Below are 26,734 nucleotides of genomic sequence, written 5' to 3'. Positions count from 1 at the left end.
CGCACTGCAGTTTGTAGGACTTACCTGCACGAGGATGGGTGCTGGTGCTGATGGTGCGCGCGCCAGCGTGCGTGCCGGAGGAACGGAGAGAGAGCGCGTGAGGATGAGATGGTGTGTGTGTGTGTGTGTGTGTGTGTGTGTAGGGGGGGGGGGGGGGGGGGGGCGCTAACGATTGTGGTTCTTGTTAGAAAAAGTTTCACCCGTTTGGGCACTTTTGGGCGCACGCTTATTCCGTGAGTGCGCGCTCGCTCGTGTGCGTGCGTGCGTGGATGCATTGGCTGGATGAGGCGGTCAGCCTGCCAACAACAGGATATTTTGACTCGGCTTGCGCTGAGGGAGAGGGTGGCTCTCCCAGAGGTAGAGTCGGCAAGAGAATAACCGCCCAATTATTTGCTGTTTGCTGTGACAACGACGCTCGGCTGTTGTGTGAGGGCGTGAAGTTTTGCCACGATGACCTTGCCTGTGTGTGTGTGTGTGTGTGTGTGTGTGTGTGTGTGTTGACAGGGAAGCGCCTGTCCGCCTCCTTCATGTGCATACATGCGCACATGAACGTGCACGTGTGTGACTAAGATTAGGTCCAATTAAAAATGATCACTTTTATCAATTTTTTTTTTTTACAAATCCTTTCCTAAAAAAAGCCCATCCACGCTAAAGATACCTCTGATTCAATAATGATCGAAAATATAATGAAGATTATAAGCGTAAGTGACACACCACACACTGAGACATTTTAAAGAGAAGTATTTGTGGAGTGGTGACTCACCTGCCCCCCCCATACACCCCCCCCCCCCCCCTTCCCTAAAAAACACACAAAACAAACAAAAAAAATAAAAAATAGAACAGTGGACGGCAGATTGTCAGGGTGCTGTTTTTGTGATGAGTGTAGTGCACGGCTGACTGAACCCTGAGAACATAATAGAAAAACATTCCTTAATAGAGACACAGGAAGCCTGTCATTTGTCAATTCAATGCAGCCCAACAACGAGGAGGGAAACAACACTCATACATCCATGCACATCATTATCTATTAGCTCACTTGGTTGGCCCGAGTCAGGGCACAAGCTGGGCGATCTCCTCATTAAGGGTGGGACCTAATGGGCTTGACAGAGGGCTGATTAGTGCTGTCATTGTGTGTGTGTGTGTGTGTGTGTGACAGAGCAAAAGTGAGACACAGAGAGCTAGAGCTGGCTAGAGGGAGACAAGCTTTAATTTTAATCTTCCTGTAATTTCAGATAGATAGCACCCACCCACCCACAGACACACACACATACACACACACACACACACACACACAAAAGTCACGATACACAGTGGTGATGGCTGATGCATTGCTTTGTATCTCCTCCTACAAATATGTGGCTGTCAGAAACAATAATAAAATCCAGAGTAATTGTGCAGTCTGCCTAAGATACAGTTATCTATGTCTGTCACCTTTAGCCACAGTATCTCTCTGCAGTGGTATAAAACAATAGAGAGAGAGAGAGAGAGAGAGAGGGAGAGACTAAGAGAGAGAGAGGGAGAGAGAGAGAGGAGAAGGAGGATAAGTGTTTTTGTGTAATGAAAACTCCCCGTGTCTTTCTCTCTGCCTGTCTCTTGCTCTTTCTCTATCTCTCCGCTTGGCCAGTTCCTGCTGCCAGCCTCAGTCTGAGAGGAGAGAGGCCTGGCAGGCTGATTGGCTACTAGCTGGCTGGTTTGGGTAGCTGCCGAAGCTTTGTTTCCCAGCTTGTTTGAAGCTGGATTTGTTTCCCTTACTTGACTTTGCTTCTGTCTCCAACTCCTCAGTTGTCTCTAGTTTTATCTTTGGTCTCTCACAGTCACGTACACACTGACGCTTTGTGGACAAAAAAAACATGCCAAACTTTAAAATTAGTTAAAAAAGAAAAAGCTCTTTTATTGAGGATGACAGACTTTATTATACTCTGTCACAGGCTTTAAAAGTGCACACACTCAGAGTTGCATTTTTCAGCTATGTCTGCAACTAACAGCTATGTTAATTATTGATTAATTAGATAATTTTTCTCTCAATAAATCAATTTGTTTATGAAATTACAGAAAAATTGTGAAAAATAACCCTTATGGTTTTCCAAAGCTCAAGCTGAATTTAATTTTTTTCTTACCAACAGTCCAAAAACCAAATGCATTCAGTTCACTATCATATCATGTATGACCCAGAAAACCATCCAATCCTCATATTTAAAGAGTTAGTTCACACATAAACATGTTTACACATTTACTTCAATAAAACACATCAATACTCTGTGTTGATATTGACATTTCTTACTAAATATATAAAAAAAAAATCAGCATTTCATTGGTTGAAAATGGCTCAATGCGCCATCTGCTGCTTTACATCAGTTGGACCCTTGTATGGCCAAAGCCGAAATAGAGTCTGTTAGAGCCGGTTGGGACGTGTCTACGTCATGAAGTTTATAAAAAAAAAAAGAATGCTAACGCCCACTAGTGTGAAACTATGCCCATTTATGTACTGATCAAGACTCATCATTCACAGGAGTTTATGCTATTAAGAGTTACTAGTTGGAACTTTTGCTAACATTAGCCTTCTAAATAATGTTAACGTTACGTTACCACTCAGAGAGGCATCATCCACAGGAGTTTATGCTGTAGAAAGAGAGAGAGAGAGGGGGAGAGAGAGAGAGAAAGAGAGAGAGAGGGAGAGAGGGAGAGAGAGCTCCGGCTTCGGCTGTTACTGGAGCTGGGGCCAACAGCTCAAATTGATAGTGTAAAGTGATCCGGCTTGAGACTACAGTCCTCCACCACACTAATGTCCTCTTCAGGTTAAAAGTCTTCCACCTACAAAGGAGTCTCTGTGCCATAGGTGCCTTATGATGCTGTGTCCATTTTTCCCTGACTAGGGGTTCGTATCACTGAGCAACTCCTGCCTCACACAGCCACACCCCATCAGCCCCCTCGGCCCACTTCCTTTTCAAAATTATGCAGTGGTTGGAGTTAGTCTCAGACTTGGGGGTGAAGCTGCAACCTTTAACAACCTGGAGCCCATGTCTTTCTGGCATTTCAGCTCAAATGAAATGAACAAAATGATTAGTCAATGATCAAAATAGTAGCAAATTAAATTTCTGTCAATTTGATGCGTGAAATGTTTGTTTCAGCTCTATGTTCTGCATATTCTATTGTGTTACAGTAAACAACATATTCAGTTCCTAATATTTATCAAGTGTCCACTTACACTTTTCTATATTTCCTTGCTACATGTGACTACGAGCATGGAGGTGATTATCCAATGAAGCCTGTACTCATTCTGATACAGATTTTGCAAGTCCCATTTCTTTTTTTCCTTTTAAACAATTGCAGATTTCATTAAGCTTTTTGCCACATCTGATACACACGTACACTCACTATAAACATGTCTTCATTCAGAAATCAATTATTCAGTGCAAGGTTAACTACTACACTAACGGTTAACTAACTAACTAACAAGCGGAGAATGTGTGGATGAATATAAGAGTAAAGATGAAGCTTTAGAGTCCTGGTGGCGGTGGATCAGACAAACAACCGAACTATAATTGATCAAAACAAAAAACTTTCTTCTTTTACTTTCTTTTCTTCTTTTAAAAGCATCTCAATTGACAGAGTTTTCTCTAAAGAGCTGGGAAATGGCACTGCAGCATCATACTCTGCGACTCTACTTTCAGGCAAAGCTGCATCATCTCATGCCAACACGGCATACTATTTTAGAGTAAAATATACAGTAAAATTGATGGGATCATTTTGAGGCATTCTGCGAAGAGTATTTGTTGATCTGCGGGGCTGCGATAATACATTTTTGCTGGTGGCTGAAGTGGAGTGAGAAATATATATATATATATATATATATACACATACATATATATACACACACACACATATATATATATATACACACATATATATATATATGATTTTGAAAAAAATGGTTGGTTTAAAGTTAAAGCGATTCAAGTGAGTCAAGAATTTACAAAAAAATGTTCATAGAAATCACCAAATTATTTGTAATTGAATCAAACTTGTTTAGTAATATCATTTAAGACTAAATTCACACAACAACTGCCTATTTGGAGTTCCTGTTTTGCAGTGTACTCACAGATGTACAGACAACTATCACTGCACAATGGACAATGGAAATAGTGATATCCTTCGGGAAGTGTAAGTCACACTGAATCTAAAAATATGCCTACCATGCCTGTGTGTTTAGATTTGAGATATGGCTCTGAAAAGGAATACAAGTTTTGACACACCTGTCCCTTTCACCTCATGCAGAATCTTTGTAGATAGTATCGCAGTATCGCGTCTCTCCCTCGGTGCCCCTCCTTCAAACCTTCAAACACACAATTCATAAAAAACGACTGCATAACAGCATGTAGTGTCTGTGGATTTGATGGCGTCATAGTAAGACACTCAAACGCAATTTATATGAAAGACGGCATGTTTTTAAGTTGAGAGTGTGGGTTTGACCGGGAAGTTTTTTGAGGACTATAATGTCATGAAATGTCTGTTAACACTTGTGAATAAGACCAGCTCCCACTTCTTGAGCTATAAACTTGAACTTCTAAAGGCACGGCACTGGCCCTTCTGCTTCTTCTTCATCCCCATCTTCTTCTTATCATGACTTCTTAATATGATTTCATCCTCTGGCTTTCGCTCTCAGCCTCACGAAAGAATATACTGTAATCCACAAAAAATTTGCAATATCTGAAGTAATGAAATGTTCTGTGATATTACCTTCAGCCATGATAATATATAACTAGCTTCTGCTCCAGTCCATACTGAAATTCACTGATCAATATCAATATATGATGGTAAAATTGCAAGTCACTGTTCATTCAGACTATAGCCTCAACCTCGCTCGAGGGCCAGTGGCTTTCTCCGGGCCCAAATATGAATAAAGTCTGGCCTGATTATGAAACTTTCCAGCAGTATTAAGGAGTTGCTGCTAAACTTGAGCCTAAACGAATGAGAAGTTCGTCCTGATTCAACCCAAACATTGTCCGTATGTACTGTGTGTTCATGCAGAAATGTTGACCTGTATGTAAGTCATTCATGCTAATTAGGCTGAAATAATGTGTCATCTTCAAACCGCTTTCTCATAGGATGAATTTCATTTGATCGACACAGTTATAAACATAGTATCATACGTTGCATCTGATGGCAATGTGACAAAAACTGATGTCACATCCTTACTTTCTCTCTCTGAGCTGACAGTTGCGTTGGCACACATACATTTTGCCTGCAGGCCATTGTCAAGTCTACAGTCGAGAGAAGCTGCTGCTGCTCTTTTGTGTTGCTGTACTTGTGTGCGTGTGTGTGTTTACTTGCATCTATGATAGCCTTGATGGATGATAATAACATATGGATTAGTGACAAAATGTTTATTCGGGTCGTGAAGCACCAAATGGTGGAATAATTGAGAGCTGAGATTGATCCAAATTTGCTCTTGCAGTACCGCCACCCTGAGGCAGTGGACAGATTTTACAGATTAGGCAGAGGGACACAATATAGGGAATGTAGTACTTTGTGCAGAGTCTGTGAATATATTATATTAGAGAACCAAATCATCCTGGGATTTGATGACTGGAATGGAATTCATATGATAATCAATTACATCTCTAATTCAAGTCACAGTGGAGAACAGGGTGAAACGCATCACCACACACACAGTGAGTGTCCGTGTGATGGCTGTGCATATCAATGACCTTTGCAACCGCTCCTCCTGCCTGATCTCAAGGTCACTCACAGACTCCTTCTTTCTTCTGCTGTATCCGTGAGCTCAGTGTGGTCTGCCTGCTGAATTCTATTATATCATTAAGTTGCACAACAATTTTCTGGAATGTGCGTTGCACCGGTTGAAACGCGTTAAAATAATTACAGGGACTGATGTTTAACAGCTCCGAGCTTCTAAACTGGCGAACTCTCACAAACACAATACAAAAAAAGAATAAATGAAACACGGATTGAGCAGGAATTGTTTTGATGCTAAATAAATAAACATCAAGAGCTAAATTCATGCTGTACAGAGCATGAAATGGCATTTCTTGATGGCCCCGTGGTGTTTTATTCCAACTTTCTTGCCAAATAAAGCTCTATAACACATTTGTCTTTATGTGCAGACATACTGTTTTGCACATTCAATGTTTTTCCACTAGGTTACAGTACAAGTTAATGGAGCCAAACATTGCAAAGGAAACATTACTCTGCACAATTATACATTGTTCAAACCAAAAAAAAAGTGGTGAAAACCACAAGGCTTGCACAGTAAAATGAACAAAGTAGAAATGGTTTATGCCTCAATTCCCTCTAATTAGACTCATACTAGTGTAATTGATGGTGCAGGGAAGTTATTGCTGAATTGTTGGTAAATATGGTGGACTAATTTGCTTATGAATCACGGCGGTTTACCTTGAGAACTAGCTGCACACACAGCAGGGAAGTCCTGTGTGAATAGAGTGCCCAATCAAATAAGACATTACTCCTTAACAGGATCCCTGCGGAGGCCTCTGATCACATGTTCGCTTAGCAACAACCAGGGCTAGTTGTGCATGTGCTGTATATATGTATGTGCAAGTGTGTGCGAGTGTGTTATTATGAGACAGAGAGTGAGATGCACGGGTGTGTCTGCACACATGAGCGTGCGAGGTTTTAGATGAAAGGGATACAAACGTGTGCGATCACATAGCAACAGCTCAACAGCAAGAGTGTGTGCGTGTGCATGCATCTGTGTGCGCGTGCATGTGTTTGTGCGTGAGCCTCAGGAGTCGTTAGTGTAAATGTCAGAGCTGGAGGACTAGAGGAGTTATATTGTATATCAAGCAGGTGCTGATGCAGACATGCAAAAACAGAAGAGCGGCAGAGAGAAAGTGTAAGACAGAGATGGAAGAATGGACTCTGGAAGAAAATGAAGAAAATGACAGAGTATTCGAAAACAGACCTCACCTGGAGGATAAAGGAACGCACAGAGAGAGAGCCGGTGGCGAATGGAAACTGAGCTGACGGGAGATGATTGTGTGTATGTGTGTGTTTGTGTTTCAGGCAGATTTTCAGTTTCTCTCTCTCTCGCTCTCTCTGTAGCCCAGGAACTTTGGTATTTTCCTGTCCCCAGAGGGAGAGACGGTTGGACAAACCAATCACCTTCAGCAGCATTGCTGTTTGCTGCCTGAAGTGAATGAGCCACTATTATGCATGTTACTATTCTGGCAAGAGCGGAGAAGATGGATATCAATCTAATGCCTGTCTGGCATTAAGTACAGAGCTAGAGTAGCTTAGGTTAGCACTAAAGATGGAGCGAGGGAGAAACGCCTATCCTTGCTGTTTAAAGTTCACACAAATGCCGACCAACACCTCTTGTATCCTGTTTGTTAAACTTGTGCTTATATAGGAATGCAAAAATGTGACAATTTGTGACTATGTTGGGAGTTTTGTGTATCAGTTAGTGAGCTTTAGAGGTTGAAAGGCTATTTTTTCATGGTTAGCTGTGCACTAAATGCAACACCAGGTTGATATTGATAGAAGAAATAAAGCATATGTCTCAAAACTATTCCTTTAAACTAAAGTCAGTAATATCAACATGCACATAATTGTCAACTAACTGACACTAGGCTTAAAGTTCCATATTTGTTCACTGTTGCTGATGCGCCTGATGGCTGCATTATGGATGAACACACACTACATTGCATGTTTCTGAAAAACACTGACAGAAAAAAAAAAAAATCAAATCCTTTGTGTCTAGCTCCCATGCAGGATATATCTTCTCTTCCCCCCTCTCCCCTCAAATCTCCTCTCCTCCCATGTCTTCTCCTCTGTAGCTGGTTCGCTCTGTACCTGTTGAATAATTGATAGCTGTTTTGGTTTCCGATAAGGCGTTTGGGGTCCACAGCTCTCAGCAGTATGGGCTTGCTGCTTTCCTCACGGCAGATCACACGGCTCAGTCCATCGTTTCGCTCCCTCTCTCTTCCACTTCTTCACTCTGCCTCCCTCTATTTTTTATCTCATCTTTTTTTATTATTTTTCATCGCACATGCCAGGTTTCTGATATGCACCACTCACATTCTCTGTAACACGTTTTCATGCATGTTCTGTCTTGTAGCCAACGGCTCCTATTCCAGGTTCTTTTGATATCCATCTTCTTCTCCTGATTACAAATAACCCTGCAAACAAAAATAAATTGATTTTTTTTTTTATATATTACCATGGAAACAGAACGTGTAGAGGCAGAAACATAAGTAAATACCATATGGTATTTAATATGGCTCCATAAACACAGCTTATATATTTCAGCAGCCCTGCTATCACATGCAGGTTGTTGCATAGGATCTGAGCTTCACCCTGGTGTCTACAGCGAGTAAACAAAACACCAGAAACGCTCCATGTGAAAGAATATTAACTACGCTGAGTCGTCAGAAAGGTGGGTCAAAAAGTTTGCATGCCAATTAGGAGCATTTACAAACTCCCTCTGCAATGATCATCATATCCCTGTTGGTTATTTTCAACCTGAGGCTGTTGTTCCTCTGAGATAAGCCAGTGTCTTGAGACGCTGTATCAGACAGCATTAGTAGGCTGTTCAGGGGTCTTTGTAGAAGGCAATGATAAACAATTATTTTGTCACTCAGTTTGGATGACTCGTTGGTCTCTGTGTTGTTATGATTTCGCAGTTTTCGTTGACATATTAAATCATCTAGCAGGGATATTTTTGACCCACAAACTAGCAGTTTGAGCAGATGATTTTGCCTCCGTGGAGCTCTGTTGTCCTGATTCTGCATTTAAAATACTCATATCAAAAATCTGATTCCTGGCCCTCTTTCTTTTTTAATAAGTGCTGCACACTGACATTCAGCCTCACTCGGTGCATTCACACTGAAGCACTGTTTATACTTCAGTTACCTCGTAGTTAAAAAGTAATTTTTCATTTATTATTTATGTTGTTTTGTCTAACCCTTGCACAAATGGACCACTAGAGTATCCCAAAATGTATTGGTGTATTAATATGCATGTACAGAAACTGCCTTACAACCTTTTTTCTTTATTTATTCCCTTGGCTTTTGAGGCTCTCTGCTTTTCTGTCTCTCTCTCCTTTTCTGCTGCCCCTGTGCAGTAAAGTGTTTAGAGCCTGTATTGGCTGTAACCCAGCATGTGGGGAATTGAAGGAGATGGGTTAAAGAGGAAGAAGAGTTCATCAAACCCAGGACAACAAGTCAATTCCTCCTGATTTACCACATCAATCCCCGTCTGTCCAACAATGCTCCGATACACACACACACACACACACACACACACAACGTGTGTGTCTGCACATACATAATCGCTCAAACAGACACATGCACCGACTTGCTCAAAGCTCTCTTTTACATTTTCTCCCTCTCTCTCTGTACTGCAGTATAGACAGACAGGAGCGGCAGCAGTAGCAGGTCTTACATAACTACATCACTGCATTAACGAGCCCATCTGCCTCTGACTGGTGCTTACACTTTGAGTTAGAGCTCTGTTAAAATGATACACACTTTAATACAAGTACACAAATCGTGAGACCACCTGAACTGTCCTTCGGACTGACCAGGTGAATGCAGATGAAAGCTTCTCTATTGTTTGTCTCTATTGAGCACACTGTCATTGTTGAAAAGGAGAAATGCTCCACATTACCGAAACATAAATGAACCTGTTTTGTAGTTTTATTTCCATCATTAACTTTGAAATTACAATGAAGACAAAAAAGATGCTGCATCATTTCTCCAATACTGTTTCAACAAAAACTGAATTTTAGAGCCTTCATGAAAGTCAGATTTATTGCAGGACTGTTGCATTAGACTCGTGTACCTTGTAAACTGGCAACTGAGCGCAGCAAGTCCTTCATCTTGTCTTTTCTTTGTTTTGCTTCTGTTTAGTACTGAAACAATCAGTTGAGTAATCGATTGACAGACAATAAGTCAAACAACAAGTTTGATAAAAGAATAATTGTTTGTCTTTTCCTGAGCAAAACTTGCAAATATTTTCTTGTTCCAGTGTGTCAAATTCACGGCTTTCACAGTTTTCTGATGTTTTATCTACTAAATTATTAATAAATAAATGACTGACAGATTAACCAATAATAGAAATAAGCAGCCCTACCTCGGTCCCTTGAATACATTCATTTGTGCTTTTTTGGGATTTGGGTTGCACTGCAGGCTCCTTGACTCCCAACACACACACACACACACACACACACACACACACACACACACACACACACACAGAAACACATTCACATACACACCTCCACACACAAACGCAGACATTTGCCAGGACCCACCAGTGAGTTTAAAGAAGTTCATCCTGATCCATTTTCACTGATGTTAAATCCAAGTCCTGACTAAATTCCTAAATTAGCCGTAGAACAAATAGGAAAAAGCCAAAAAAGACGTCACATCCCAAAGCCCACACATAGGTGCACCAGCACACCACACAACAATGACGCACAAAATCGCTGGAATTAGAAGAAGCCTCTATTTTGTGGGAGTTCGCGTTTGATGCTTCAGAGTGACGAGATGAAGCAAAGATGGAGTGATGTGTGAGAACAGGAGATGAGGGACTTGTGAGAAAGTGTTGTTTGTCTGCTGCCACAGCTTGTTTGTCTTCAGTCTTGAGTCTCATTATAACACAGAGGCACTTGTGTGTACGTATGAGCGTGTGTATTCACGTGTCTGCGTGTGTGTGTGTGTCACACTTACATAACAATCTGATGCTCAGCTGGGGACACTGTACAGATGAATCCCAGGACCCCTTTAATTGGATCTAGTGTGGAGTTTTTTGGGAAAACAACTATAAAAGTAATCGGAGATGAACTTTTACAGAACCGGAAAAGTCAGAAATGTATACTCACTCGAGTATTCAAGTAAATCAGCTTCATTATTGCTTCAACCCGCACTCATTTCACTTGACAGTGCATTTATATTTTAGACATTGCTGATGCTCTTTTCCAGAATGAGTGAGTCAGAATTCTTCCGATGGGCTTTTACATATTTAGATTTTAGCTGTTTTTACTCTTGCCATATTGGATTTAAGCCTGGAAATGCTATTTCTGTAGCTGGCCTTTAAAATACAATAAATGACACACTATATACAGTATACTGTGTATTATTGATGGCATGATTAAAATGGGACAAATATGATATCTTTCAGATATCAAGTGAATAAATTCAAAACACTAACCAAACACCCTCACCATCATCGTCTGCTCCATGTACAGCAAATTAGAAATGATTTGTACATGATGGGCTCAAGGTAGTGGCTGTAATAATCCATAGTGAGTTCTCCTTTTATGTAGTGAGCTTTGATTTTATGTCAGTAATCATTTAAATGGAGGATCTTGGCTAGGAAAGAAACATCTCATTTATGGCATGTTAACAATTCCACAGTACATTTGCCTTAAAGTCACGGAGAGATTATTGAAGGTTGATATCATAAGAATGGACCTAAATGTTCACCCAGAGCTACCGTATGCGCTGAGAGAGACAACATTAAATATAGTGAGCTTTAAATAAAAGTGTCAAGATGGTATAGACATTGTTGATAGAACTGGTTTATGGCTGCGCTGCCGTCCCGTGTAAGTGGTGTTTATGGGAGACTTGTCCCTGCAGCATCTGTGTCAGAGGGTGCCAGCACACTTAATGTTGAGGGTTAGGGTCTGTTAGAGGATGATTACTACGATACAAAGACCAGTGTGTGCTTGTCTCACAGATGAACAGTGTGAACAGTGGTGAGAGGGAGGGAGGGTGAAGACATCCACAGTGCATCTTCCAAACTCCCTCCTCCCCTTTAACCAATACTGCATTAATCTTCTTAAGCTGTCAGCGTGACCTAAAACTGATGATGCACAAGTGCACAGAGAAGAGGAAAAACTCCCGCCAAGCAGACAACAGCTTGTGACTAATAGTGAGTTTAGCACAGCTCACCAAGCTCATAACTGAGTTGTAGCACCATCACCTTGGCACAATTCAATTACTGCTTTGAGAAAGGTGCTTACCTCAGATGTTTCTGCTCACTCATAAGTCAACTCTCCGCCTGGTGTGTGTGTGACCTCCCAGTGAACCAAGGCGGGCCAAAGAACACCAACTTTTGAGACCATTTTCTTCCTCCAGATGTACAATTTAACAGATGGCACAATTGGCTCGTATTTAATGTCCTCCCCTCACCCACGCAACAGGAGACGCTCATGCGGTTATGCAGGTGTGAGTTAATGAAAGGTGTGCATGCAGCAGCAGTGTGAAGAGGCTGCTGTAACACCACGAGGATGTGTGAAATAGCGAAGACAGGAAAGCGAGACAGAGGATGAGAGGGTTGGGCAGGAACAGCAACATCCGTTCACATGAGCTTCACAGGACAGGTTTTTACACCTTTGCTTGCACCTGCTATTTAGTGATATAATGACCCAAGAGATAATCACAACACAACAGATGCCTACCTAATAATACAGTAAATTCCAAAAACCTGTATGACCTGTGTTTTTGTTATGATTACAACAGAGCCACTGCCCCAGTAAGGATCTGGCTACACTGCAGCACAGCTGTCATGAAGATGGGCTGCCTGCCCAACTACACCAGCTGTGCCAGCCCAACCATCACTTAATCACCCTGGGAGGGAGGGAGGGAGGGAGGGAGGGGCAGGGAGGCTGAGCTGTGAGGTTAAAAAAAGAAAGAGCAAGTGGCAAGGGTGAGGAAGTTGGAATCAAAAGAAGAGAGTTGAAGGAAAACCGCAGAAAGCAGAGAAGAATAATGAAGGAGATGAGTGAAGCGGTGACAAAGGAGGAGGATGTGAATGCAGATGCTTAAGCAAGAGGAGAAAGGTGATGGATTAGAGAAGCAAGGGATGCAGAGAAGGAGGAATAGAGTCTCACAGAGGTGTGAGGTGCAAAAAAAAAGAAAAGTGGAGCAAGAAGCGAACTGCAGAAACGTCTTGACAGATGAGGGTGGGGCCGAAGGTGAGTGTTGGGAAAAGAGCGATGGCAGCGAGAGTGATAAAAAGAGGAGAGGAAAGGTGAGAGAGTGATTTGTAAATGGAAGTAAGGAGCTGAGGTGAAGGAAAATGGCCCACGCTGTAGAATGATGAAAAGGATGGAGGGCGTTGTGTGAAAGAGATGGAATGAGAAGGGGGAGAAGATGATGTCAAACATGCTTTAGGTCGATTTCTCAGCCGGCCAGATCAATACCGCAGCAATCAGTCTTGTAATAGCAAGAGCCGTATGCAACCACACAAAATGCAGCACACTATATTTAGCAGACAGTAACTTCGGACAGACTTTTAGCACCTGCTCCGGTCCAAACTCCAGGCCTTGAGGTCTGACAGCAATTAACATCTCTTAGTGAACTCGACCAAATGCCACAGTAAACATAAAACGGACGATGATCCGGTTGACCTGAAGCAAACATCATTGTTGTGCATCTGTGTCTCCTACCTAACTATCTATCATATCCCTCTCTCTTCTCTCCACTCTCTCTGAATGTGTGTGACTAACATCATGTCAGGCGACGACTCTCAGAGCAAATTATCCATCTCCGGGGCAGATTTGTGCTGCACTGCTTAAGATTTAGGGCAACTGAGATGAGTACATTTGTCTGTATTGTAAAGACAGGTTATGCTTTATCTTCACACTGACTGACAATGAATCTATGCTGAAGGGAGGATCACTGATACATGAATATTAAACTCGGCTATTAACATAAAGATGTTTTATTGCCAAGATAAATATATCCCATAAGTTAAAGTGAGTCTTTTGCTTAACCTAATCAGTCAGAGGCCATTGATCTGCGCACACACAATCCTGGAGAGCTTCAGGTTTGTATCGAACAGAATCACTCACGCTCACATTCATCGACTCAGAACTTGCAAAAACTAATTGATATGGACAACTCCCAGGAGCTGCTGAAGTGCTGCAAAGTCCAGTTTCATTCATTTACATGCAAAGTTACCTGGAGCCATGAGGGCTGCAGGGGAAGAAACTGTTTCTGTGGTTAATAATGGGAGTCAAAATAAAGAAAAACCCATTTTCCGTGTCAGAAAAAATGGTAAATGGTCTGTATTTGTATAGCACCTTTTTAGTTATTTCAACTACTCAAAGCGCTTTACATGACATCCTCATTCACCCATTCACACATCATTCATACAGGAGGAATGTAATTTGGAGGAAACTATTGTTTCATACTCATTCACACACTGAAGCCATGCTTCAGGAGCAACTTGGGGTTCAGTGTTTTCCCCAAGGACACTTCGACATGTTGACCCATAGGAGCTGGGGATCGAACCCCCGACCTTCTGATTGAGGGACGACCCACTCTACCACTGAGCCGCAGCCGCCGGAAAAAAGAAGACTAATCAGCTTTTATTCACATTTGTGAAACACAGTGAAAAACAGTAGATTTACACATGAATGTAATCCAAATGAATAATGGATTTTTGTGTTCAATCATAAATAGAAAAAAAAAGTGAAACCATTCTAAATATGACACTAATACACAGTGCCAGGGTTCCTGCCTACCTCTCAGGATGTGTTTTGGTCTGCATTTCCCTCTGCCTGCTTCTACCTGCCCCGTCTCTTCCCATCTGTCTCCTCTGCTAGTCTGAGGGACCTTACACGCTCCGTTCGGCAACAGATCAAGACAGCTACATCTTCTCCAAATGTCATTTCACAAGCATTTCCCCAGACACGTTCATGGAAGAGGTTTTTCATGTAGTCACATGTGCATGTGTGCAGCTGGTTGTACAACGTGTGGGAGTTGAGTCTGCTTCTAAATACGCCATCTTTTTGTTTGCATCCCTTGTATGTAATAGCCAATTATGTCTCATGTGTATGCCATTAGTGAGCTAAATAGATTACATATTTTTCCACGGTGAGAAGAGGGGTAGGATGATGGGTAAATTAACATTGTGTTGGATGGTGGTGGTGCAGTGGTGAAGTCAAAGATGGAGGGACTTAATTCCTCTTTAATCATGCTGAGATGTCACCAGAAAATAGGGTAATAACATATAATCCACGTCTTCAATCCCCTCCTACTGTTGCCAGTTGTTTGGACAGTCGTTTGATGTTTCTGTGATTACAAGGACACTTCAGCAAAGGTACATAGATTGGATTAAATGCACAGTACAGATACTTGAACTTTCATTATTTTTTCACCTTTAGCTGGGCCTTTTTTTAATTTTTTTTTTTTTTTTTTACACACCCATCACCACACACCCTACATCCCAATTTCTCCTTCCTACAACAATCCCTCCGTGTTAACCCAGGAGCCCCCTGTGGTCCAGAGGCGAAGGAGCACAGGCTTACCTTAAAGAGTTAGCATGGTAATACCCTCTGGAATCGGAGTCAGTCATCCAGGCCAGAGCAGAGTTAAGCCCTTGCACTACTCACATCAAAGGGGATGGGCCATCCACAGCAATCTCCCAGAGAGAGAGAGAGAGAGACGGAGAGAGAGAGGGGATGGAGGTGCAGAGAGGCGGGGGGGGGTCTGTCATATATTCCCTTTATCACGGGGAATTTTATGGTTCAGACCTGTGATTCTGAGGGGAATTTTATGGCCTGACCAAAGATGGGCAGCTTCAATTCAAAAGTAGAGCTGTCTCATCACTTCCCAAGGTGTGTGTGTGTGTGTGTGTCTGTAGAGTGTGTGTACGTGTAGTTGTGTTTGTGAGGTTTGGCCCATTTGTGCCAACCTTACCTTTCTTTACTTTAAAGGCATATTTTATCATCCTGACAGCTTATTGTTTATCAATCCCGCTACGTACGAGCTGATTCATGCACTGCTGTTGCCTTCCACTCAGACTTGCATTTCTAATTGAACACTTCTCCACACGGGCAGAAAAAAATCAATTCATTTTGGGGGACAAAGTCGTGTAGCAGGTTGTTTCTTTTTCCTTGGATATCAGCCGTGTCATTTCAATGCCAGTGTCCTTGGCAAACACATCAGCACTATTACTTCTAAATGCACTTGTGATGTTTTATGGATGGATTATCAGATAACATACTCAGACAGTTGTTTTCATAGCCCAAAAGATATAATATCACAGGATGACGTAGGCTTTGCTACGTGTCATACATAAATGTTGGAGTAAACACACAAGTTACATCACATTAATGAAACATGTCCCCTAGAGATTATTCATACTCTCTTTTAATTATGAGATGGTCGCACAACACAATAAGCTTCTTATCTGACTGTGAGCATCAGTTTATTGCTAAATAAGCCACTGATATCCAAAGCACAAGCATGTGTATCCCCACAAAGATGTGTGTGTGCTCACATAATCAAACACAGAAACACGCCACACATAAATACAGCACCTAAAGCAACCATTTCTCTTTAGAATTACCATCATAAGCAAGTACTTAGCAATAACTTAAAGGCTCTAAAAACATATTCTCTCAATCAGCTTCTTACTGTGAGTGAGTCCAGCATGAACACACTATTCTCTGCCAAGGGTTTGGTTGCCTCTCATGACAGATTTCTGTATTTGTATCGCTGGGTTTGCTCGCACGTTTTGGTGATGAGTGTTTTTTGTATTTTAAACCAGGAAATAACCAACTGTCTTTGCTTTGCTTGTTGGTCATTCAGATCAGCATCTATTCTTATTCACTTGCAAAGCTATTCTACAAAGGCTCACCACCTCACCAGACCTGCTGTCTTGGAGTGTTAGTAGATTTTGTTCCCGCTCACAGTCATGGCTCTCCCTGCGGGCGCCAAAAATTCATACTGAATTAGGAAGATGTGCTTTTTGTTGCTGTGCTGCACATACGTGGAATATACTTCAATACATCTTTAAGCTGTCCTCATTATTTCCACTGAGACAATTCCAAGTTTAACTTCTAATTTCATTGATCTCAAATTTGATTGCTTTTAATATTGTTTGAACTCTTATTGTTCTTATTGTTTCTATTTTATTTATATTATTTCATTTATCTCATTGTAAATGACTACAGCTACACTTTTAGAACCGTTTATATTTTTCTTCCCTTAATTTCTTCTTTTATTTCTATTTGATATGAGTTGTGGCCGCATTTATTCTCAGCACCACTGAAAATGAGCTTCTCCCTCAATGTGTTTTCCAAGGTTTTAAATAAATAAAATGATGATGATGATGATGATTTAGTCATGAATATTTAATGTTATAGAGAGTTTTCGGGGTATTTAATACATTTTGGGGAAAGCATGACACAGATTGCTTTTATTATGTTAATATAGCAACAAAGCATTCTTTTTGAACACAAGCAGAATATTTACTGCCAGCGCCAACAATTTTGCAGAAATATTCACACAGACTTTCTGCAAAGAGACAAGGAGATGAGTTCCTGGGAGAAAGGATTGTATAATACTGCCACACATAGGCAAGCAATACACTGACTGTATTCATTGTGGTCATAAACACGCGGTTACTGTGTGTCCCCACACTGTCTTTCTACTTCAGCTGTCATGAATTATGAGTCAGTGGCACATTTGAATATTTCTCCACATAATTAGATTTACACCACTCTGCATCACCAATAACAACAACTTTAACAACGAGATGATCCACTATAGATGGAGTAATGTTACTTTACAGTATTGCCGGTAGCTGCAGCTAAACACCAAAAACGTCAGTGGAATGAAGTCTCAGTCAAAGGCCAAAAGTGTCCCACTAGAGCTGCCATTTTGACCAACATTCACCAATTATAGAGGACAGAAACGTGTTGTAGAAAGGCACAGATGCCAATTAATAGTATCAGATTTTAAATGACATGGGGCCTGAATGGATTTTCTAAAGAGTTTGTAGGTTGTGATGAAAGACACTGCTGTCTTGAGTGGAGTGGGACGTCATTTGATCACTATAGGAAGCAGTAACAGGTCACATGGCATTGCTCCATAGAAACCATTACAATGATGTTTTTGATGACCTACGTGTGCTTATTACAGCAAATACACTGAAGTTGTTTCTCGGTTTTGGTTTTTTGGTGCATCTACTGATGCATAAACAGAAGTTGAGTCTACCATGGTGCTAATTGCAAAGTACTCAGTGTAAAAGCATCATCATAGTAAATATTAAATGCACTGAAGTATTCTCGGAAAAGAGCAGTTCAGTGTGCTGGTTTCTATTATAGAACAGGCAGGACCCAAAAAAGTGCTGCATTATTTTTAGTCTTTCAAACTCCACTGCAGATACTCTGTGTGTCTCGGTTTCTCTCTCTCACACACACACACACACACACACACACACACACACACACACACACACACACACACACACACACACACACACACACACACACACACACACACACACACACACACACACACACACACACACACACACACACACACACACACACACACACACACACACGACAGAGACTTAACTATATTGAAAGAAGTTCATTCTACTGAGTATGTTCATTGACTTTGTCACCATGGTATCTGAGATAAATCAATCAATTCTTCTTCATCTAAGAGTAAGCTGGAGAGGCACTAAGCCTGTCTACGAAGTGGCATTATGCATTATGGACAGACCAATTAAGAAAGGGAGACAGAACTCTGGATAGGGATGAGACACAAAGGCAAAAGACTGAAATATAGGAAGACGACTACGCAGAGAGACGATGCATAAAGTCAGACTGATGGTGTTAAACAAAGGCGAGATGGAAAATAGAATGATTTGAATAGATGAAACAGAAAGTTTCTCATCAAACCTACAGAAAGAGATTGATGCAAATGAACAAGGTTAAAGGCAGGAATGTATTGGAGCAGAGAGCTGATTTTTGCAGTGATATAAGCTCCTTCCAATAACTATCACTCTTTCAGCGGGGAGGGAGATGGTACAGTGGAGTAGATGCTGCTGTTTTAGAATATATAAGCACAGCTGTCGCCTACAGCTAAAGCAAAACGATTACAGCTTAACTCCATAACATCTGCTGCTTCCTGGCCGGGAAGAGCAGACCGCTGGAAAATACTGAGAGAGGAATTAAAAACAAGGTTAGGTGCAGGGCAGGGGCCCCTCTACGGTATGTCACGGTGTCCATCTTATCTGTGTCACCTGCACTTGTGATCTGTGTCACTGTCCCACTTTGTGGAGATGGAAATGAAGAGAGCATGAGACGGAGAGGGACGGAGAGGGAGAGAGTGAGATGTGTAAAACATTGACAGATGGAGAGGGGATTTTGCAAAAAAGCCACAAGGGTCTGCAGCACCACCCTGACAACTAATCGGGTGTGAGCATGCATGCACGAGTACGTCTGCACATGGATGTGTGTACGTGTGTCTGTGTGAAAACGGAGGTTTGGCCTCATTAGGAGCTTGTTTGGGTAGGACAGGGCAACGCTACCGTGAGAAGGAGGATCAAGAGGGAGCAAAGAGGAAGCTTGAAGTATAGCAGGGATTGAAGGCTAGTCTCTGTAAAGACTGCAGGAGAACACATCAAAGAAATGCAAGAAAATACAAAGTTAATGGGCACACTCATATGTGCAGGGCCATTCATGTAGCCTTGGCTGAACAAAACCTTTTAAGTAAGTGGAAAAGCAATAGGAGTCTAACGGATATTACTATATTTTTCCATAATAGATACATTTTTCAAGACCATAAATAATTACATGATATTACACATCATGGCTACTTTGAATTCTACAGTTAAAAGGCTTAAAGTCTAAAAAAAAAAACATTCATTACATTTCAGGAAACAAGTGTTAGTATGATCAACATGCTGATAATTTCACCAGCTCCCAAGTAAAGCCTGTATAGAAAGTTGTGCTTGAGGAAAGGTCATTAAAATCTACAAAGGTTCCCCCCCATCGTACCATGAATGTGCTCAGCAACTCTCTTTGTAGTTAGGATTTTTTGTCCGTTACGACGGTCACTATGTCAAATTAGGTGATTATAGAATCATGAATTCTTGCCCTGATATGGCCGACAGACATGACAGGCTACACTGTCTGGACCCTGGCCAAGCATTGCTCGGCGTCTTTCACAACATGTGTGAGGTTGGGAAGGAGGCCTGACCAAACAAGAACGTAAACAAACAAGTGTGTGTGTGTGTGTTTGAAGCATGTGTGATGGCGGCTGTGTTGTGTTCAGAATAAAACCAACAAAAGAAAGAAAAAAATGACAGTGACCATTCCTGTTTCACAGTTCGATTTAGCAGCACCTACAACAACAACAACATCATTCCTCTTTGCTTCGCCGCGTTTACAGTTTACAGCACTGAAGAGCACTCTGTGCTCCTGTTGGTCAAGGTTTGGAACACACTGTGAAATTTGTCATGGAAGACAAAAAAAAACTATATTTGCTAGTCTTTGTGTTTGTGGATATAGTTAGGTGCTCAAGATGCAGCGCCAGTTGTCGTCCACTTTGTCACACTACACAGGATAACATGATCGATTGTCCCGTCCGATGCTCATCTGCCCTGGCAGATGTAGACCATGATAGTGTGCAGTCTGAACCTGGAATAAGACTTCCTTTATAGCCATGTTGATATTTTGAGGGTGGAACCAGAGGGAAGGTTGGAGATGAAAACCAAAGGATTCATCCTCCGGGGACCATGAATATCAGCAACTGGTCATGGATGTCAAAGCATCCCTAAAATCATTAGTAGCACTGTTTTATCCAAATTAAATATGACGTCAATATGGCCAGTCGTTATGAAAATATCATCTCGTGTAGCAGCATTAGCTGGTTAGATGAACTGACTGACAACTCCAGTCAAAAATAACATACAAGTGCCGATGATTCATCTGTAACACAGTTTGAGTCAAAGTATAATACGGTCACATTACACATAAGAGACTTTTATAGAACTTAAAGCGCTGATGAACTGTTACTAATTTATTTGTATTGCCTTCTGCTTTTACTGCTTGAAAGCAAATTAGATGTAAGGGAAAACAAAAACCTGTTAATGTGAGAGTTTAATTTGTGCCAAGTTTTGTTTACTGTGTAAGCTTTAGAGAAACATGCTGTTAGGTTGTCATGTTATGACTTTCTCACCTACACATTTTCACACAGGCACACACACATGCATCCCAGCATGCACTGGGCAGAAGAAAGAGAAACACACTGAACAGGTCATTAGCGGCAGTACCACAGACAGAAAACGATTGCTTCCACAGCAGTTCGTTTTACCGCTGGTGCTGATGTGTGACTTGGAGGATAGTTCATGATCTTGCTGCATTTATCTAATATCATCATCGACCCGCACTAGGTGTGCATCAAACAGTAGAAGTTCTTCTAGGTTAAGGAGGTCTATCACACACCCACTCACCATAAAGTTGTGTGATTGATTAAATGACATTAAAGTGGCAGCGGTAAAGTGATGCAGAAAGTACACTAAAGGAGTTCATCTTTGAAGCCGCTATAACAAATCCACTGTTGTTCCAATGGAAATGAGCACCTTAAAACATAATTATATTCCCATCACAACCTTTGTCTATACATCTGGAGTCAAAGATAACTTTGGTTTAGATATTTGACCATTGTGCACATCACAATACTTGTACTGTGAGTGCGGTAAGATCAAATTCAAGTCTAGTAATCTTTGTCAGAGAGGCTAAGAAGACGGCGAATTAAAAACCACAGCGAGAGAGGAGAGAAAAGGGGAATTTGGAGCAGAATTGATGAGGTGTAAAAAGAAAATGGGGCTGCAGTGGCTTTGATGTTTTCGCACAGCATCCCTGACAGCCATGCTGCAATGGGACTGAGAAATTTTCCCATTATTTAAGCAATGAATGTAGAGAGACTACCTAGTTAACATGGAGGAAAACCAAAAATAACCATGTAGAAGCAAGCAGCTTTGGTTTGTCTAGAGGTTTCTTTTGAGAGAATGTGATTGGCTGCAGAGGTGGCTCACACATACTGCATTTCATCTGTGTAGTTAAATCTAAAAGAGTTTTCGGAGTAGTGTAGCATTACAATTTTTGTTTATATCATTTTAACAGGCAGTTGGCTGCCTGCATATAAAGTAGCTTAGCAACAGTATTCCCTTCCCCGGTGGATTTTATTTTGTTAACATTTTATTATTTCTCTACCAGTCACGCTGCACCTTTCCTTTTTACCAACTGCTGATTCCTTGCTCATGTGAAAAAATTATTAAACGAAGTTGTGGGAAAATATGTAGATTCTTAACGTGAAGTGTAAGTACCAAAATGCTGAAAATGTTCCGAAAAATAAGAAGCGTCAGTAAGGCCTGCATTCAAATGTTCAAGTCAAAGATGCAGCGAAACCAATTGACTGTGGAGAGCAGTCCTATTCAGAGGGCTGAATTACTGGTGGTCACAGGAGCAGCTGGGTAGTTTAAACTTCAGCAAAGCTCAAGTATGACCTTATGGTCAAGTCTGCATTTGGGAAACAGATGATGAAAGTTCAACTTTGGGGCCATGGTCATGTGTTAGAGAAAGGGGCAGAATTTGTCTGCAGCATGAGGGCATCGAATAAATTCAAGAAAATCACCTTTTAACTGAAAATAAACATCTCTCTGTCCCTCTCTCTCTCTCTCTCCCTCTCCCTCTCTCTCTCTCTCACACACACACACACAGTGTAGGTCAAACAGGACATGCTGTTGATTACAGGGAGGAGGTTTCATAACACTGTCCAGTGCCAAAGTATACAGAATTAGACACAGAGTCTGTGGGGCTTATGTTCTGTAATAAGGGCTGAGAAGCAGGATACAGAGAAAATAGAATTATTCAGTTTCTTCCTGTTTATAGAAAACAACTGTAACTCGATATGGATGTGGCTGTATTGTACTGGACATATCTAAGGGTCAAAGGTTGGGATTACACAGTTATGTTATGCTTGAATTAGGGTTCAGTCGGAACAGAATAGATGCGAGCGATATCTTACTTTACTGTGGTATTGCACGTGTTGATGAAAATCAGTGAGCATGACTGCTTTACTAAGTTGAATTCAAATTCCTTCATTCGTCACTCATGAATTTGAGGCACTTTGTCAATACTGGATTTCCAGGATTATTGCATCAATGTGACCTTGAAGTGGGTCTGCATTTTGTTTGCTTTGTGCACACACACACACACACACACACACACACACACACACACACACACACACGGAGGAGACCATGCACGTTCTTGCCAGTGGTTACATGTCAACACGCCAGGAACCGCAGCAATGTGTGCAAGAAGAAAAATGATAGAAATCTTAAAAAAAAAAAAAAATGAAAATACGAATTTGCAAATATTTTACAAGGAAGGAAATAAATTCAACACATTTGTTAGACCTCAATGTGTTTGGGAACTCTGTATGTGTGTGTGTGTGTGACAGAGCGTGCTTTCTTGTACACAGATGTTTAACTCAGCTCAACTTTCTGCAGTCCTCCTTACATAACTCTGCTTCATATTTTATACTTTTCTATTTCTATTTCAGCCCCCCTGCCTTCGTAGATAGAAGATGAAGAAAACGTCTGAGATATGACAGACATGTTGGGGAAAAAAGGAGGAAAGGGAGGAAGAGGGTGGAAGTAGCAGAGGCAGACAGCAGAAATGGGATTGGGCAGAAATGACTAAATTAAATACTGAGGCGTACACACAGACCTGGGTCACACAGCATTTACAGAAACTTTTCATAGTTTGCCATGACTTTCTGAGATGCCATATTTAGAGATTTTCCCACTGAGAGGAAAGCATTTGAAAGCCATTTCAGCATACTTTTCCGTGACTGACTACTTATGTGATTCTACCTGACGGTTTAAACACGGCATCTGGTGAGGTTAAACCGAATGCTAATATTTACATGCAAAAGTGATTTGTGCCAGCTCTTTAGGCGTTTTAAATGAAAAAGTTATCTACATGACGTGACATCATGCCTGTAATCCTATAAAGACACAAGCAGGAAGAGGCGTAACATTCAAACCCTCAGTGAATATTGTTCAGCTGTCATATTCATCAGAGTCTGATCCCATTTGCAGGGATCAACACCCTAGGAACATAATCTCACAATAATCTCTCTCTGTTTATAAACACAAGTATCCCAGTGTTTAAATCAAATGCATTTTATGTAATAGAACAGAATGGACTCACATTTTATTTCACGTCCCTGTCCCTAAACAGAACTTCTCCAATACAGTAATATTGGCTATTCAATGCTTTTGTGGGAGATGCTTTCTCATCATCTTTTAGTCTCCGTCGCCTGGAGGTTCACATTAAATCTTTTTCCCATATGCCTCAGACAACAGCCAAAGCACACACACACACACACACACACACACACACACACACACACACACACACACACACACACATATACACACTCAGACACAATCTAATCCTCCTTTATTGTCCCCATTCACATCTCCTTTCACTGGGCCGCAGGAGGAAGGCATTTATGCAAAACAGGCCTAGTGCACTAATATGGAGATACACGGACAAGCACACTCACATATATGGTCATCTCTTCACACACAAGCACACACACACACACACACACACACACACACCGACACGCACAAGCTCTTCCTCTCCAATTGTGTCCCAGATGAAAAGATGCCAGTTATTACAACAGTTTTACAGGAGAATTTATTGCTATCACCATATGCAAATTTCAGTCTTGTTTGAAATAAATGCCTTCCCATCAAAAAATAATTAGCTTTCTACCTCTCCCTATTTTTGTCACATGTGTGCACTCGCGCTTACAATCAGACACTCTCGATCACATCGGCACGTCAACACCGACAAACTATGAGAGTTAACGACAATAAAAATCTGCCCAAACTAGAGATGATAAGACAGGTGTGAGCACATCACAGTACCGCAGCACGTTCGCTTGGAAGTAGCCCGCAGAGACACAAATAAATGTGCATGGATGTAGAATATATAGTAAACAGATGTGTTATGTGGCTTGAAAGGAGACAAATATTCATAGATTAAAATGTATTACAATAGGCTGCAACAAAACAACCAGTTTCAAGGTTCAAAGCAAAGCAATTAAAAGCAGAGATGACAGCATGCGGTCAGGTACAATCAGAGTTAATTTTGGTGTCAGAAATTTCCATTTTAAATGATCCTTACTATCACAACTTTTTACCCAGAAAGTACAAAACATCAGGGACATCTTCCTGATTTTGAGCTGCAGTCACATTTTAATTATCACAAGCTTTTTTTTTTACCGTAATTCATCGGCTTCTGTTCATCAGCATGCTTCCATGTTCTGTTTGACTTTGTGATTGATATTTAATAAGCAAACTCCATACGAGGTAATGGCTTTTGCCTGGATTCACCTCATCAGTGTACTTGATGAAAAGAGTTACCATCCCTAATGTGTTGCACATTCAGTGCACAGCTACATACTGTGACTTGAGAAATACACCAAGATCCCGTCAGCTGTGGCAGCTCTGTCCATTTTTGTACATCACCGAATCACACTCTGGAAATCCTCTCTATTACTACTGACAAACGTACGTCAAGATTTCCTCCACACCAAAAAAAGCACAGTTCCTACAGCCAAACATTTTTCTCCTTCATCTTCTCCGCCCCTGTCAGTTCTCACCTCTGTGACAAACCTCTCCTGTTCTCAAATCTGTGAGATCGCAGGCACTGACCACGCCAGACTGGTTGCGGTGAACGTGAGAGGATGCCCAATATAGTCGTGACCTGAACCACAGCCCTTCTTCCAGCACTGCTCATAAGAAACTGCAAAGAAACTGAAAATTCTGTCTTGATGTGACCTGCCTGTTCCCTATATACCTCTATGCCAAACTTCTGCCCTCATGCATAGCGACAAGCAATCTGCATCCTAAGTAAACACAGAGCCATTTCCAAAAGCTGTTGAACATCCACCTCTACAGACTTCTACAGAATCACAATATCCACTTTCAGAGTTAAACATATGAAACAAACTGATGTCATTTATTATCTAACAACTGCTTGCTGTTTTCAGCATGTCCACTGATGATGGGAAATGAGTCAAAAAGTACTTGAAATTGGGGGATTGTCATAGTAAACTTCATTTAGGCTAAAAAATGTATGATTCTATGATTCTGTTAAGGGAGAAAAATAAATTACGGGCACAATCAGCAGGGCTGCAGCTGTGGTTGGCAGTGGTTGGTTGAAGTGTGGGAGGTGTTAAAAGTTAAGACAGTTCTGCAGGAAAACACTAAAACATTTAGAGCTCATAAATATCTTCATTTTCTGCACTGGCTCTTAAAAGCTTAAAGTGACACATGATTTTACTTTACTGTATGTGTCAGCCTATTGTTATATTATTATATTATATTATGTGGCTTTCTGAACATATTTTAACAATATCTGGCATTCAAATAATAATCTGATAAGTTTAGATGGATGAGGTGTCGAGATACAAAAAGAACATATTGCAAACATTGTGAAGAAACTTCTTTGATGCTGATAATGATGATGTTAGATCTTTTAGCACTCAAACGTTATGCACAAGGCCAAATCGATCTCTGGGTCCAGACAATTTTTAAACAACCTTTACATCAAACAAAGAGAATTTCATCTGCTGGAAGCTAGTGAAGCGCAAAACCTAAAGTAGACAATGCAAAGTAGGCAACTGTAGATCAGGGAAGCTCAATATTTAATGTGGCCGGTCTGGGCAAAAGAAAGTAAACTATCAAAAAATATTCGGAAGACAAATTGAAGACCTATCCACTCCACATAGCAATGCAGCTTCTGTACAGTGGTTCATCTCTGTAGTTTTGATCTCAGGCCAAGCATGAAGCAGACATTCTCTGGGTCATCAACACGTTATATCAAACTTCTTATTCAACTCATGCTCAGACT

General features: G+C 41.2%; 1 protein-coding gene across 1 annotated transcript in view; it reads right to left on the bottom strand.

Annotated features, from left to right (window-relative positions):
• smg6 (SMG6 nonsense mediated mRNA decay factor) overlaps positions 1-26,734 on the bottom strand; it is a 208,532-nt gene that overhangs the window by 59,285 nt on the left and 122,513 nt on the right. The window lies entirely within an intron of this gene.

The sequence above is a fragment of the Pempheris klunzingeri genome, chromosome 14, assembly GCF_042242105.1.
Source record: "Pempheris klunzingeri isolate RE-2024b chromosome 14, fPemKlu1.hap1, whole genome shotgun sequence".
In the NCBI taxonomy this organism is placed as follows: Eukaryota; Metazoa; Chordata; class Actinopteri; order Acropomatiformes; family Pempheridae; genus Pempheris; species Pempheris klunzingeri.
Note: the sequence above shows the minus strand (reverse complement) of the source record. Positions and strands in the feature narration are given on the sequence as shown.